The 17,045-nt window shown below is 39.6% G+C and overlaps 1 long non-coding RNA gene across 1 annotated transcript in view; it reads left to right on the forward strand.

Moving 5' to 3' along the window:
- The first annotated feature begins 5,625 nt into the window (after positions 1-5,625).
- LOC114013476 (uncharacterized) overlaps positions 5,626-17,045 on the forward strand; it is a 46,399-nt gene continuing 34,979 nt past the window's right edge. Inside the window, exon 1 of the long non-coding RNA XR_008747900.1 lies at positions 5,626-5,891. This is a non-coding gene — a long non-coding RNA (uncharacterized LOC114013476). The remainder of the gene's footprint in view (positions 5,892-17,045) is intronic.

The following is a 17,045-nucleotide window of genomic DNA, read 5'->3' on the forward strand; positions in this document are numbered from 1 at the left end:
CCCTCCCCTCCCGTCTTTTCTTCTTTCTCTCTTCTTTTGTCTTCTTTTCCTTTTTTATATTTTTCTTTTATTTCTCTGTGTGTGTGTGCAGAAGTGGTAATGGAACAGAAAGCAATAAGAGTGGAGAGTTTGTCTTTAATAAAAATAAACCTGTCTTTGGGTAGTGTAAACAGTTGAAAAATCAGCCTAATATATTCTTTAAGTAGAGAGACAGACTCTGGTTGCCTTCCTGTGCTTGGAACTAGTGGTATAGAGTGAGATACTGTTAGATTAGTTTGTGTTAGATTTGGAGCCAATTAATGGATGACTTCACAGGGTCACAGAATCACTGAGGCTAGAAGACATCTCTGGAGATTGCCTGGTCCAATACCCTACTCATCGCTGGGTCAGATAGAACAGTTTCTCAGGGACAGTTTTCAGCTGGGTTTTGAGTAGATCCAGCAATGGAGGGTGCACAACCTCTCTAGGCAACCTGTTCCATTGTTTGACCAGCCTCACAGTGAAAGTGCTTTTCTATGCTTAAATGGAATTTCTTCTATTTCATTTTGTTCCCATTGCCTCTTTTCTGTCATTGGGTCCCACTGTGGTGGATCTGGGCTCCATCTTCTTTGCTATGCCCATCAGGTATTTATAGACATGGGTAGGATCTCCATGAGCCTTCACCAGGCTGAACAGTCCCAGCTCTGTAAGCCTCTTGTGGATGTCAGGTGCTCTAAGCCCTTTATCATCTCCTTGGCCCTTTGCTGGACTATATCCACTGTGTCCATGTCTGGCACTGGGGAACCCAGAGCTGGACCTGCCACTCCAGATGTCTTACCAGTGCTGAGCAGCAGGGCAGGATCTGCTGCCAATGCTGCTTCTAATGCAGCCCCAGACACTATTGGCCTTCTTTGCTGCAAGGGTACAATGCTGGCTGATGTTCAGCTTTGTGCCCTCTAGGACTCCCAGGGCCTCTCCTGCAGAGCCGCTTTCCAGCTGGTTGGCCCCCAGCTGTAGGGGTGCCTGGGGCTGTTCCTGCCCAGGTACAGGGCTTCCTGCTTCCCTTTGTTGAGCTGCATGAGATTGCTGTTTGCCCACTTCAAAGGGAAATGTTCAACCTTCACCCTCCTTTCAAGCAGTAAAATTGACAATCAGGGAAAGAAACCCAAGCACCTGAAAAGTTTTTGTTCCTGCCAACAGAGGATTAAAAATAAACAAGGAAATGCAACCCATCTCTTGAGCTATAATAGGATTTACCACATGTACTTTCCTTCCTAGTGTTAGACTTTGTTGAAGTAAATCCCATTATACTTAATAACTGTACAGATTAGAGAGCCTTCTAAAAGAGACTATCAGTATTAAATAGCACAATTTGAATACCTTACATGTATGCTGAATCTGAAAATTGAATAAATAATAAGCATTCTTTAAAAGGAGTTTTCTATGATCAACATTGACATCAGTGTCTAGTGTTAAAAAAAATATTTTTTTTTTCCAGTGGAAGAGAAGTGGGAAAAAAGTTGCTGCCTACATTATTTGAAGACCTGGGAAAGAAGGATGAATAAGTAAACCCTGTGGAGAATCCACTAAGAAGATTATTTTGCTGTATGAAAATCTGGGTTGTTATAATTTGCACAATGTCTTAAGACAAAGAGTTAGAGAAGCAGGATAAAGTTGTTAGGTTGAATCACAGGAGAGGTCTTATGGTTGGAATTAGTGTAGAGGACACACAAGCAGAAGTAGCTTGAATGTGTATTTTCATGTAATAAATACTGGAAGTGCAGCCTATCTAATAAATAACTGCTGACTTGCACTTCTCTTAGCGGCACCCCTACAATCCTGATGGCTTCAATAACACTTTAGATCCATTTCAGAAACATCAAACCCTTCATCTTTTTGTTTAGCTTTTTCAGTTTGACATAACCCTTTTTTTTGTTACATGTCCTGAGGTTGTAAATCTTGTTTTTTGGTGTACTGATCCAACCTCACTGAAGAGAACTGATAGTAGAATTTGGCCCTAGGTATTTTGTACATCCATTCTCATTTTCCGTGTTTCATTTGTAACTACTACTTATAGAATTTTCCTTGGTGTAATGCTGGTTTATTTCAAATTATAATCTTAGAGCTAAAATCTAAAGGGAAAATGTGTGGAAAGGATTCCTTTATCAGAAGCCATTGCTTGTCAAAAATTAAACAAAAAGAAGTGAAACAGAATTACAATAGTGTCCTATCCTGCAACATCATCTTTTATTCAGGCACTAGTGGACACTAAAGAGATTGCTGGCTAAAGAACACATTATGTCTTAAAATGCTTGTGTCTGCCTGTCTGAAAATTGGATACAAAGAAAGCAATAGCAAGCCAGGAAGAGAACATGAACTGGTGTAAATTGATTTAGCACTGTGGAAGCCAGTAAGAAATACAACAAACTGAGCATCAGCCCCCACAACCTCTCAACAGTACAGCTTTCTGCTCAGGACACTGAATTTAACACTTGGAGTGACTGCTGTATTAAAGTAGACATGCAGCCACTCATTTTGCATAAGCAAAATTTTCTGGTATTTCTATAAGACTCTATAAGTTCTGTTGTTTATAGCAAATACTAAAAAGCCTATTGGGCTGACATACCTTTACAATATATCATAACTGCCACCTTCTGTTTAAAATGTAATTTTTATGAATTTACAGTGTAGTTTTCTCATTCAGGAACATTTAGAGGGCTAGAACAGACCAATGAGTGCATGGTGTACAAGTGGATATTCAGGCAAGGGCAATGCAAAAATTTAATAAAAAATAGAGAAGCTAAACTACTGAAAAGCTGAACAGCAGGCTTTATTGATGCATGTCCTTAATACCATGTCTCTAGGAAGAGCAGGCATAGAAATCTCAGCACATAATTAAAATTATTACTTAATTGGCGTAGCAGAGGCTTTAGGGAATAGCTCACACGACTGCAATATTGATATACATGGGTATAGCTGGCTCAAGAAGTTTGGGCTCATAAAAGAAGGAAAATATATTGCTTTACAGTTAAGAATATACAGAGAAAGAGGAGACGGGGACATAAACAAACACCAGTGAAAATCTCTGCTAACAAAAAGAGGAGAGAATGAGATGACAGTCTTTATACAGGCTGACTGTGATGATAATTTTAAAGAGGTAAAGAAGCAGCTGGTCCTTTTTTTCCAAAACTCACATTTATCCAAAAAGTAAGAGTTGCATATCTCCTGGTGAAGGAGCCCACTGGATATGCAGGTTGCTTCTCCTCTGCTAGGCAGGGGAGGCTTCCAGACTGGGTGAGAGCCCAAATTCATTTTGAAGCAGGCAGCTTTGCAATGGTACAGTACATGCTGCTAGGAGGAAACTTGGAGTATCTTTCATCTTCCTTTTCAGACACAGGAACTTCTCATATTGCACGTTCTTGCAATGGTATCAGGTGATGGATATCATCAGAGAGGCTATCCTGGGCCCGAGTAGCACTGCCAAACAACAGCTAAAAACTCCTTCCTAACTGCCCCCAAAGGAAATGTATAATGAAATCAAAGGCTTTAGGAGTGCCAGAAACTGTCAATCATCTGAGCTGTAAATTTAACCAAAACATATGAAAAGCTCTTGCAATATGCTGAAAGCAATTTCTTGACACTGGAACTTAAAATAAGTAATTAAAAATAGTTATTCTTGACTATGAATAACAGGGAAAAATTAAACAGGAATTTGGAGACGAAAGGCATGATACTTTAGAAAGGAAGGAGAAAGAACCAAAGAATAAAGACAACAAACAGCTAGCCTTTAAAAACACAGGTCATAACCTTTCTGCCAAAGGAAGGTTAAGGAAAAAGATTTTAGGAGACTTAGCAGCCTCAGAAAAGAAAAAAATGTGCACAATGTCTGGGAAAAGGATAAGGTAACAACTTCACTAAACCATGAATGCTTGCTGGGCCTGAACAAAATGTTGAACTGACAGTCTGGTATTGAGGGTGAGAAGACCTTGCATGCACAGCACCAGGAGTGCAAGAACTGAGACACGGGTAGCAGTGATGTAAAATGTAGGAGTACATTTCATCAGTACACTAATAGTAATGAAAGGACCAAGAAATAATTAAAGGACCCCAAACAGCTAAGTGCCAATTATGCTAAAATGATGGAAAGAGCTCGGTATACAGCCTGCTGAGGCCATCACATTGAGAGTGTGCTGGTCAGATAGTTAACACCATTAACGCCAGTGACAGGAAGCCTAGAAGAGCAGACTGGTGCAAGAACATGTTTGAATGTTTGCATAGCTGAGTGTCTTCACATGGAATGGACTTGAAAATTCTTCAAGAACAAACACAAACAATGCCAGAGACATTAACTACTATGCTGTAAACTTATTCAGAAAGGATGACATTCCAGAAAGGGCAAACATACTGCCTGTCTTCAGATGTATTAAAAAACAAAAAGGAAATTACAGACTAGTCAGCTCAACTTAAATGGCTAGAATGGTTGCAGAAGAAATAACCAAAAAGCTTGGAAAACAGCTAAATGACAAATAACAGCCAGAATAGATTTGGAAAAAACCATAATGTCACATCAACTAAATTTCTTTCTACGAAGAACAGCAGGCTTTTCAGACAGAGAGAAAAACAACTGACTTTAGTAAGCTGGTTGGCTCTCTGTCATATCCTGTTCTTCTAAAAAAACCCTAGGCAAAACCTGTCTTGATGAAATTACTGTGACATGAAAAAGGGACTGAGGAGCTGTGCTTACAAAATACATCTGAAAGTTCCTAGTCAAAGTGAAAAAATATTTCAAATTATGTTCTAAATGGATTTTCCAGTGTCAGTCACTACTTCCATCAATGATATTATTGAGTACATTTATTTCACATGCAGATAGTAAACTGGAAGGAGCTGGAAGAACTACAGTGGACAGTATTTAGAACTCAGAATAACTGGGAAATTGATGTGGATAAATGCAGTAAGTCAAGGATAGAGCAATAAGAACAGAAAAGGTGGACTGTGAGGGAAGAGTTAAGAAAGCCGAGAAGAGATGGTGGCATGGTAACACTCCTCAAATATGCAAAGGAAGCTCTGAAGAAAAAAGGAATTAATGGTCTCCATGCATGTTAGTATGAAAAAAAGCGGTGGTGGTTTTAAAATGGTAGAAGGGGGGTTTCTAGCTGCACAGCAGGAAAAACAATCTCTAATTAGTCTTGTTAAGCAATGGACATCTGTACTAAGAAGGTATTGGACACAGCAAACTTTCAGTGCAAACATGAGTTAGAAACACTGAGTGTTGTTAGTTTTGCCTGGACAAACACTAGACCAACCTCTGGAGTCTCTTCCACATCTATTTTGCATTAGAGAACAATCATTAACTAATACCAAGCTGTAATTTCATTATGTTTGAGGGCCAATAAAACTTTTGAAAGGCATTCAAAGTTTTAAAAAATTGTGCGGTATTCTTTTCTGTACCTTTCTTTCTATAATTATCTAACCCAATTCCCCTTGTTTTACCTGTAGAAAATTAACAAGAACAAAATAAAAACTGATAGGTATTTTAAACATCTCTAAAAATACTTAAATAACTTCCCATGCATTGATACTTACTCATTTCACCTAAGAAAACAAATGCTGTATGTTGTACTGAAAGGGGAACTGCGTTTTTGGTGGTGCAAAGCTGCTGTATCAACATTTGTGTTGATATTATGTACTAAACATTAAACCTTTCAGCTGGGGCAGCATGTTTGCTCCTTTGTTATCTAAAGCTAGTGGATGGAGAAATGGGTAGATGACTTCGAATAGGCAGCTGCTCTGCTCATCTGGTGAGAATACGGAGGAGGAGCATACACGTGGGCAGAAGGTGAAGGACACGAAGGGCTGTGCATTGCCTCTGAGGGCATGACGGTATCCAGCTGCAGGGTCCAGTGGCAGAGGTCTGTCTCATTTTACTCATTTTTATCATTTGACTATAGCCCTGAGTGGGGCTTATAGGCTCACAGATACGGCAAGGGACACACACTGCCCCTTCCCGTGGTGGGAGTGCGGTGGTGCTGTGGAGAGTGCCATGAGGCTGTGCACTAGGGGAGAAGTCAGGTGATAGCTGCAACGGCTGCAGCACTGCTGGGGGACCCAAGTGGGTTCGATAACAAGGTGTTAGTGAGAACGATGTACGGAGAAGTTTAGAGTGCAGAAGATAGGCTGAATGACCCAAGCTGTCTTTTCTGATGTGATATTCTGTAATATACTGAGTAGCAATAAAAATAACCAACCAGCAAAACTTTGTGATCAGGATCCTCCTTTGAGGTCTGTGCAGCCAGTTTTAACTGACACTCTATTCCTCCTGAATATGCTGAACTCCCAGCAGAATTCATTTGTTTGAGGTAGATCAGATAAGAGAATTTGCTGTAAATCATTTTATCGTAGGAAAAGGAACTAAAAGCAACACATGACAATTCTGGTTTGCTTTAGGTCAATAAATTTAGCTTTCTTTTGGAGCCAAGTTTTCTCAATGTAAAGTAGAAAAGACCTCTTCAGAGGATAAAAAACCTAATATACAAATGCTCTGATTTTATTTAGCATGGAACTAATTTACACATGCCTGACCTATAATTGTAAGTATCATAGCACTTAGATATAACATAGATATGTTTGCTGTGTTTTGGTGGCTGTGTTAGAATATAGCGAATATGGTAATCTCTGGAGTCAAACTGCTCCTATTTCCATGAATATCATAACACTATTGCTTTTGTTAAGTAATGTCTGTACAAAAATTTTGTCCTTTTCATTATTCTTTACAGATATTTTTGTAGTTGTATATTTAAGTGATCAAACAGTTTCAGAATTAAATGTGCTCCTCTCTTCTAGTGACTAGGATAAAGGAAATAAAATGAGACTGAAGTAAGAGAGGATAAGATGCAGGGGTGGCAGTTATGTCTCACTAATCAAGGGAGAATGATTCAGTTACACTGTTCCTTTCAATCTTTTGATTCTTGTTATTTAGATACATTTTACCACCTTTAGCTGAAATTGCAAATAGTAGGCTTCTGTGATAAACACCCTTTAAACATTTTCACTTGAATCTCTGCATCAAAACACCCAAACATCTGCTGCACATGATGAAATAAAATTAACCCAAATCCCATTTCATTTCGTGCTTTGTAGGCTCCCTGTCCAACTCAACAGCTTTGCCTGAGCCAAGGCTTAGCAAAATTCAGAGCAGCTGAGTGTATTTCAGACCCCTGTCTTCTGTCACTTGTGTATTTTGTGCCTTTATTTAATTTCAAAGACTTTCCATCTCACTGGCTTTTTGGTACAAAATTAAAACCATGGATAAATAAGTGTTTTACACATTCTGCCTGAAAAGAAACATTTTACTTGGTATTGTGATCTGGTTTAGTCAGCTGCATTAGGAGGTGTGGGAGGGTTAAATGTCCTAAGTGGCCAGCAGGCAGACGATAAAATTAAAACTCTGCTTGAAGTCTCTTACTATCACGTCAAGGATGAAATGAAGTGCCTGTTAAGCTCAAGAGAGTGTCAGAAGATTGAGGCTAGCTGGGGCTGCTGGGTGTGCACATCCTCCCTGAGCATGGGAAGGAAAGAGAGCAGTGCCGTGTCAGCTGTGTAAGCCTTGCATCTCTCCGCTTGTTACCTTACATGCCGACCCCTGGCTCAGAAACACCAGCGAAGACAAGCTGCAGCAGCCAGCAGGATAGCAGTCAGCTGGTCACCAACCACAGGCTTGTTTCTGTCAGCCCTGATTGCAGAGTCATAGCTGATGTTGTGTTAGTTAACATATCCCCTCAAGTCTTGTTCTAGTACAGCTCATTAGGCACTCCCCAGGCACTCCCCAGCTTTTTATATTGACTGAGATTCATGCTGCCAAGCGCATCTGCAGCTTGTAACATGCTCATTCTTTTGCAGGTCAGCTGTTTAAAAGGTATTTATGACATTTCAGTGGCTTATGCAGGTATCTTAAAATTACACGAGTACAAAACTTGTAAGGTATTACTCCATAGTGTGATACAAGTTAAAAAATGGCCGAGACCGGAAACAGAACTGCTTGGAGTGTTTAACTCAAAGACATTTCAAGCCTTTGTAAAAAAAGGAAGATCTCTCCACAAGCTATTTGTCCCTTCCTGCTTGGACAGTTTTTGTCTGGAAAGCTGCAAGAGCTTCTGGTAGAAGCCAACATTTTGCAAGGCAAGCAGCCTCACACTCACTCTTTTTTGAAAATAATTTCTTTAGTAAGAAATCTAATTTTCCTTTGAAATAGTCAGGATAGAAAATTTTCCACTAGTGTAACAGAGAAGAAAAAAATGGTACTGAATTCCTTGACAGATTGCTTCAAGATAACAGCCTGCTCTCAAGTCAGTATAAGGTGAAATAGTTACAAGTATCCAGCCTGGTAAGGAATTAAATCCCCGCTGAGCTCATTTCCATATGGACAGTATGGCTCCAGAAAACATTTTTGATAGCAAATGCTCCTTCTTTCCCTTTTGAAGAAAGCCTATGAATCCTGTTTTGATCCTGCGATAGTTTTAAGTTGATAGAAGACTACAGGTCTTCACCGTGTTGCTCTTTAGTTGCTACGGTGAAGGCCAATTTATCTCCTCATTTGGTAAAACTCGACAAAGATTTGGGCAGATTTCAGGTCTGAAAGAAAAGAGAAGACTTCAAAACCAAACACAATTTGAGAACGCCAGTTTGGACTTCAGTTAGTTTACATTGCAGGTAGACCATCTTGGAAAGAAAGGGTAAAAGGAGAAAGTTGGTAAGATATATCTTTGAAAGAGAGAAAGGCAGTTATCAGACTGTTGATTGCATTACTGGAGGGAGGGACCATCTTATGTGTGGCATAACTGCTAGCTCTGCTGAGTCTGTGGATTTTGTATCCAGTAGAGTTATGAATTTTAGTTCCCATGCTCATTTTTAGAAGGTATTTTGTGGGTTTTCCCTAAGCTACAGGGCTGAGGATTAGAGACAGAATGATTATTCTGTGAGAAATATTCATCCACTTGCAATTGCCTAATCCTTTATAGATTGCCTGGGTGAGTTCATTCTGCTGTGAAGTGTTTGCTTGGTTTCACTGACACGATTACCCTGAGAGTGTCTGATGTGCTGGCTGAAGAATGTAACACGCCTGGGTGTGCAACAGCAAGTCTGGCAGGATATTTAGGGTGGTACTTTGGGTTTGCTTGTGGAAATCAGAAACAATGCAGGCAGATGGCAGCTGTACATCCATAGTCCTGCCCTGCAGCCTCTGCCAGTGACGGGCATGACTTTAGGACTTAAGAGCTATGAGGGTGGTAGTAGACTGCCTGTGCAAAAGGAGTATGGACTTTTCAGGAGGTTTAAGGAAGCCGTTGTGCCAAGTTTGCACTCTGAGGGCTGCAGTCTGGCCCTTGTGGTGTAACAGTACGGGCATTTCACCAGGATGCCTGGGGGTGGACAGGGGCTCTGTGTGCCTGCCAAGCTGCCTCTGTGTGCGATGCGTGGGGCTCTCTTCTGAGCATGGGTCTGATTCTTCTCCAGGAAACTCAATGCCAATCGATCATTAAACAGGAGCAGGCCGTAGCCCCTCGTTGCCATGCTGTTTTGACCTGTCCCTCTTTTCCCAAGGGACAGCCAAGGAGAGCTGTAAAGAGGTCAGGTGGCCCTGGACAGTATGACAGACATGGTGGGAGGGCAGGGCCTGCCTGTAACTCCAAGATGTGTTTATACTTAATAATAATGAAGAATGACCCGTCAGCAGATGGAACTGTAACTAATTGCTGCTTTGCTGTTTGAGTTAATTATTTCAAGCTAAACACGTTTGTGACCACGCTAGGCAGTTTTTGTTTAGACTGTATTTTGGCTAGAATTAGATATCGGTTGCCGCAAAGATGTGAGGAATTAGAAACAAAGTTTGTGGGGCTTAATTAACTTTAAATTTATCATAGACCTAAGCTCTTGAAGAGGTCTTTGGCATCTGTTAAGCCATTTGATCTCTGAGGGGTGTGGGTGCCCTCAGAGTGCTCCATTTACATGCACATGTCGGGGCCCATGGGACACCTTGGCCATGCCAGGACTTCTGAGGCCCTTTGACTGCTTCTAAACATTCAGCTGTGCCCAGCTTACCTGCATCATGCCTGCTCCTCCCCTCCACTGTCCTAAATCGGGGGAATTATCTGTCAGCACCTCTGTTTCCAGGGAACTGCTGTGCGAGGGTGAACGGAGGAGAGGCAGACAGTTTAAAGCTGTGACACTGTGAAATATGAGATACCACATTTCTCCACCTCGTACAGCACCTCTCTCTGCTTCTACGAGGCAACTTAAAACAATCTGGGAAACATCTGTCAGCTTGGCACCTTAGTATCTAAATGGAGCACACCAGCCCCAGTGGAAATACTGCTGCTTGGCTTGGATATTGATCCTTAATTTTGTGTGGGTAGATGTATTTGAATCTGTTATTTCCTGAAAATATAGCATATCAGATGCCACACACTTCATGCTAGCAGTTTGCCCCAATGGTTATCAACCAGGACTTTCCTCCTCTCACTCACAGAGACCACGATCAAAGAAAAGGCCCCCGAAGGACACCTCCCTGGCTCTTCCTCAGACATGTGGATACAAAACAGTGTGGACACCGAATCTGTCATCCCGAGACTCTCTCTATGGACTGAAATGTCTACAGGCAGAAGGGGTGTGCCCCCAAAGTCTCCCTTGTGGAATCTGGCACCTCTGACAGTCCTCCTCTGTGGGAGGAATTTCCCTGAAAATCCCAGAGTGATAAACCTGTAACCGGAGCCTCTCTGTTGCTGTAGTGTGGCATCTCCAGAGACTGGGAGTCTGAGATGTCCTGGAACTGGTGAATTTGGAGCTGGACTCACAAACTGTAGCTTTGAGAGAAGGCCTACTGATGTCTTAAAGAAGGAGTAAAAGGACAAACAAGGGATCGGGATCTGGGGATGAAGAAAAGGTGTGACAAGACTAGCTACAAGGAAATGTTCCACTCATATGTTGAGGTTTGTTCTCTAGGTTTATAGCTTTTCCAGATGTGTGTGCACTCTAGGGAAAGTGTGGACTCTAGGGAAGTTTAAGGAGAAATGGGACTTGGCGTACCTTGCAAGAACCAGGCTGTCAAGCATGTTTGCATTGAAAGTTTATTACAAGGTGAGGTCCCCCGCTGTCTCTAAGCACGCATAGCAGGGCCATGCGTGAGTTCACATATGTCCACCACATTGTTGCAGCTGGGATCTGATTCATGGAAAAGGAGTGGGAAAGGGCTGATGAAACTGGGAATCCTCTATAGGGGTGGGTGATACCAGGAAAGTTATGGATTTGGCTATTGAAGGGCTGAGCTGACCCAATTATCAAACAGACCAAGAAGCATCTTCAGTGATGCCATTGGCCTGTGGCCCTCTGCCTCACTAGCTGAGGATGCCTAGGAGCCTCAGCTGTTTTTCACTGGGAAAACGTAACATGAAAAAGAGTGTAAGTTGCATGGATACACTAGGCTTGGCTTTTGATCTCCAGTGGTGCACTAAAGGTCCCATGTGGAATTATATATAGAATACAGATAAAAAAGTAAAGGCAACGTGGATGGAGTAGACATATCAGTTCTGCTCACAGTTAAGAGCTGCAGTGAGCTCTGGCTTCTGAATTTCCACACAGACATACTTTTCATAGAGAAAATACCATAAGGTGATACTGTTCTGAGATAGAGGCAATGGCACTACCTGGTTCTAGTGGAATAGCTTGACCTGTTCAGTTGATGGAGGGGGCTGAACCGAGTCCAATACTTCTGACAGAATAATATTCATGAATGCTCTGTATTTTGATTAAAGACTTCAGTGATGAAAAGGGTTCATTGATGTAGAGAAACTGTAGAGGAATGAAGGTGGGTTAATTAACATTGATAATATACAACTGTGGGCTGTCTTCAGGGGCGGTGGGTTGGCTGACGTGGATAATGTGCAGCTGTGGTTGGTTCTTCTAAGTAGTTAAATAGCTCTAAGGACTGTGTGAAGAAGAGCACTTGATGAAGAGAGACCTGGAAGAAGCAGAGGGAGGAGAGCGAGTGCCCTGGATGTAGGAGAAACAAGGAGAGGCCCTGAGAGAATGTTAGCCTGGCTGAGGAGAGGCTGGCTGGAAGAGGAGTCCAGAGAAGAAAGAACCCAGATGCAGCAGAGGCAAGAAGCAGGGTGGATTGGCCTGAAGAGGATGAAGAAACAGCACAGGCAGTAGGTGAACTTTTGAAACCTTGTCGGGGGTTGGTGGCTGTGCCGGGGCAAGGTGTGGGAGCTACTTATTGAAGTTAACCTGGTATTGGGTGGTAAAAGCCTTGTTGCAGCTGGCTAGTTTGGATAGTGCTGTGACACACTGATGCTTTCTAAGACAGGTAGTGTTAAAAAAAAAAAAAAGCAGCTGTAGGTGTTTCTAAGTGTGGGGACATTCAGACTGAGTTGTTCATATATGTTGTCCTATATGGAGTTTTTTCATGTTTTTCCTTTGGTATTCAGTGTCCTCTCACATGAGAGCTCCAATGTGGTTCAAGGCCAAGTGCATGTTAGTGTCTACAGAGTTTGATTTTTGGGCACGCTTAAAGCAAAGGTTCTTTCAAGATAGAATATTTGTCTTCAGTAGTCATGGCATGTAGTAGAATGAATAAATTCATAATGAAATTGTTACACTGTGTATGAGATTATTTTTACCTAGAATTCTTTGGGTTTTATTACTTCAGTAGTGTCTTAGAACTGTGTTCTAAAGAATTAAAGAAAGGTCTCAAAGTAAAATAAAAAAAATTAGAAAATTCAAGCAAATAATCAGAATGAATTTGTAGGACTGTATCCTAGTTTCTTTACAGAAACCAGTTGTCCAAGTAAATACATATTAAACATAGAAGGAAAATTATTTTTTTATTTTAATAAACTACTGTTATTTTTATAATCCTCTTTAAAGTTTCTGGCAACCTTCACATACAGCACTGAGTTTCTTGAGTGCTTTGTCTAATTAGTTTGCAGAGGACTGACAGCTGACATGACTTCCATTAATGAGTTCTGATACTCTACATTAAATTTTCTTTTACCTTGTGTATTAATTCAGTGCTGAGGGGCTGTCAGGAAGTGGTTGAGAATCCTTCTGGGATTGTACATTTTCTTGAAACTGAAGTGTAGGAAGATAATAAATCATGTGAATTTCTGGCACTTCTCCCCCTTTGTCATTAGACTTTCGGAGCAATTAAAGCCTGACAGTTCAGTCACACTGATTCACTTGTTTTGCTCAGAAATGAAATGCAAGGATTGGTTTTTATCAAACAGAACTTTTGTTTTTCTGGATTTTCAGTTGCATTTGTAAACAGCTCATTCCCCTGCTTCACTGATTGTTTTCTGTGTCATGACAGGTCTTTTTAAAAACATGTTTTATAATTATTTGTTATTTTTAAGAATAATCGGGAGAATTGATAAACTGTAGAAAGAGAAGAATATTACTAGCTACAATCAGTGACAATTTAGTGTATTATCTTATTTTCATAATCTAAAGTCAGAATGGTTATATTAAAATATTTTTGTTTGTAGGTAGAATTTCCCATAGAGTCTAAGGGAATGGAAGACCCAGCTTCAGTGGGACTTAGATGTCTAGCTTCATCTGAAAATATTATTCCTCAGTAAATGCAAGAACTCATAAAATAGAACTGTGTGTGTTTTCATGACTGGCTTCTGTCTCGGAGCTGATGGCAAAGCTTGCCTGCCTTACCTGTTAAGATGTGTTCTCTGGTTTTTCAAATATATCAAAGTTTGTTGGATTGAAATACAAAACACTCAGATTTTGGACTTGTATCCTGTGACCCCCCCCCCCCCCCCCCCCCCCCCCCCCCGTTCTCTTTACTTGCATAAACTACTAGTAACAATAAAGAGATCCTATTAATGGAATTGAAATCTAGGCTCAAATAAAGCTGCACCACCTTTATTAGATATATATAAATCCCATTTCTATATATTTAAGCACTTATAAAAACACTTATGGTATAAATTTATGCAACCATAAAGATGTGATAACACAATATTTTTATAAACAATAATGGAAGATTAAGAGATACTTCTAGTAATTCAATTTGAATTGGATGAGAATATCTTTGTGTGGACTTAACTCTGTCTTCCCACAGCTAAGCATCTCATCCCCACTGGGCTTTAGATAGACTTTACATTCTAGCCTGTCTACAATATATGTGACTTTTTTGGCAGTTGTTGCACTTGCCTTTTTGCAGTTCTGGTGACTGTCACTGCCTCATGTTTCTGAGACTTCCTTCAGCTATGTCAAGTATAATTTCCAGTATTAACTGGAAAAAAACATGAGGAGGGCCACTTAAAATCCCACAGAGTCTGTTATTTGCTGGCCCACTTGACAGAAAGGAGCTTTACTAAATATTGAAGCAGCATGTTTGCATAGCAGCACTTTTATTACCTTGAAACATCTGTATATGCTAAGAGGAGCATCCAAAAAGTACCTTAACTGATGTTCCAGAAACAAGTTGTATGTATGAGTTGAAAAGGAGCTCAATACAGCCCAAACCCTTTAGTTCATAATCTAATATTTCTATTAAAACCCCCAAAATCTTATTTTTATGATTCAGAGGGCAAGATGGTTGAAATATTTAGCCTTTCATGTTACTTTTTTTTTTGCAATTGAATTATGTAGTTGAAACACCAAAAAAGAACCTTTAAAAAAGATCCAGCAAGTTTAACATTTAATATTAATTTAAGGACTCACTGAAAAGTCAGCTGCATTGCAAATTGAACCAACTATGGAAATTATTTGCATTCAGGAGTTAAGAATTTAGCAGTTGCACAAAGCTTTCATGAAGTGTGAGTTGCATCTATAAATATTTTATATGCACCTGAACTGCAAATAAGAATTAGTTTTTACTTGAACAATGTATAAAAATGTCCTTATACAATATGTGTAATGTAACAACAGATCTTTTGGATATATATCATTAGATAATGAACGGTGTTCTTGTACAGTATAACATATGATTAACAGCTAGGTTTACTGACTCAATCAGATACTGAGTAAGGATATGTTTGTGTAGACTCTGCCATTTTCCCAGAAGTAACTAGTTCATAGGTATGTCAGTGATGTATTTGCTTTGGGTTCATAGTATATTTGAGTAGGTTCGTACCCAATGAACAGCTGCATGGAAAATACTCACTTAGGTCCCAGCCTTAAAACAGCTCATCCACAGAACTGATGTTACTGGAGCCCTATTGATAGCTATGTTATGCATGCCATGCTCCAGCCCTGCTCACACAAATTTGATTGGACTATATCACTAAATGTGATGGGGAAAGTGTTTGAACTTTTTCCCCACCACAAGTAATTAATTGGCATTCATGATATTACTTTAACAAGATTGAATTATTCAGGTGAATAAGAACATGGAAGACTGGAAATCAATTTCTTGAGTTAAAAGTGAAAGATCAAGTTTATAAATAAGGCCTACCAATGTACAGAATATGATGTACTTAATAATTCAGACAAGTTGAAGTTAGTTAATATTTTGGATGGGAGTGTTAAATGCCAAAAGCAGTTTATTAGGGTATGTGAATTCATGTGTAAAATAGAGACCAATATAACAATGGATAGTATGGTCCAATTTCAAAGCTGGCTGTAAGGCTTGATTTACATTTACGCTGCTTTGTAAAGGCAGGCAGACAACAGTTCAACTCAGTATGAAGATATACCTGCCAATAATATGCTAGTAAAATAGATTCCAGTTTTGGTAGCTAAGTTTTGAGACTTATCTTGAAATTTAAACTAATTTTCAGCTTCTGTTGCAAACTTATAGTCTGCAGTGACTCAAAGCATTTAATTCTATCCTCAGGTTGAGACATTAATCTCTAAAATCATATAACTAAAAGAGAACGCATCTCCTACATATAGCTGGAGAGATCTTGCTGCAAGAGGGAATCTGAGGACTTAGATACCTATTTTCAAAAAGCACATGAATTTCAGTGCAAATAATTGGCAGTGGTATAGAGATGAACTGATAGCTTTGCAGGACTGAGGGCAAACATGCAATTTGGACTTAGTTGTGGTGATCTCTCTGTGGGGGAGAGTAGGACTGCAGCAGAAGCCTGGATTAAAAATAATTTTTTTGTGAAGAAAAACCCTGAATATTTACATGTCAATGTTTTTAATCAGAATAATGGATGTATTAAATATGTAATTGGAAAGTTTCAGCAACACTTGTTTCAGATATTTCTGAAGGCTTCAAAAGAAAATTTCAGCTTGTTAATAAATTGTTAATCATAATTCCAACCATGACAGTCCTAGAAAGCTTTTTGCTGCAGGTTAACAGAATTGGATGTGTGGCTAGGCAACCAAAAAGATACTAAATCTTCAAGCTGATAACAGGGAGATGAACTGTGGTGCCCAAGAAGAGTTCTATTGACTTCAGCAGAGCTCTGGGCTTTCTGTGGTAAGATCTTAGCTATAGAATCAGGAACACATGCAACGAAACAACATCTCCAGGGAAGCTAAAATAACTTGAACCAACAAAAATTAAAATGCATGAATTCCCTCCATCAAGAAACAATTGTGATGTTTAATTTCCCCTCAATACCTGTTCTAATTTTTACTGTCATGATTAGTTATATTATCTACTTTTTAATTTTCCATTTTATGTCTTAGAAATGTAAATTCTAAATGTGATATTTTATTGAAATTATAATCTTATATAAACGTTATGTGATTTGTTGAAGTGTAATGGCATTGTATTATGTCTGCAGACTTAGAAATGTAATTATACACACATTTCCTAAGATAAAAAAAAATCCTAGAATTATTTTTTTAAAGGTATATATTACTGACCTTAGTGCTAATGTTCATTATTCCAGTTCTATGCTACTTCGGCAAATCAAAGGTTTTTTCTTCCAGGACCTAGATCAAACCTGATTAAAACTGTCAGCTTTTTCAGCCTACAGAAATAATTTTGAATGCTGGAGAGACTGAACTCTTTAGAAGCTTTTGGAGCATAATTTGATTTAGTCAGAGCCACCTCTATAATTCTCCAAAGTGTTTGAAAAGTAGTGGTTTTTCTTTGCTAC

Source organism: Falco peregrinus, chromosome 6 (genome assembly GCF_023634155.1).
Source record: "Falco peregrinus isolate bFalPer1 chromosome 6, bFalPer1.pri, whole genome shotgun sequence".
Lineage (NCBI taxonomy): Eukaryota > Metazoa > Chordata > Aves > Falconiformes > Falconidae > Falco > Falco peregrinus.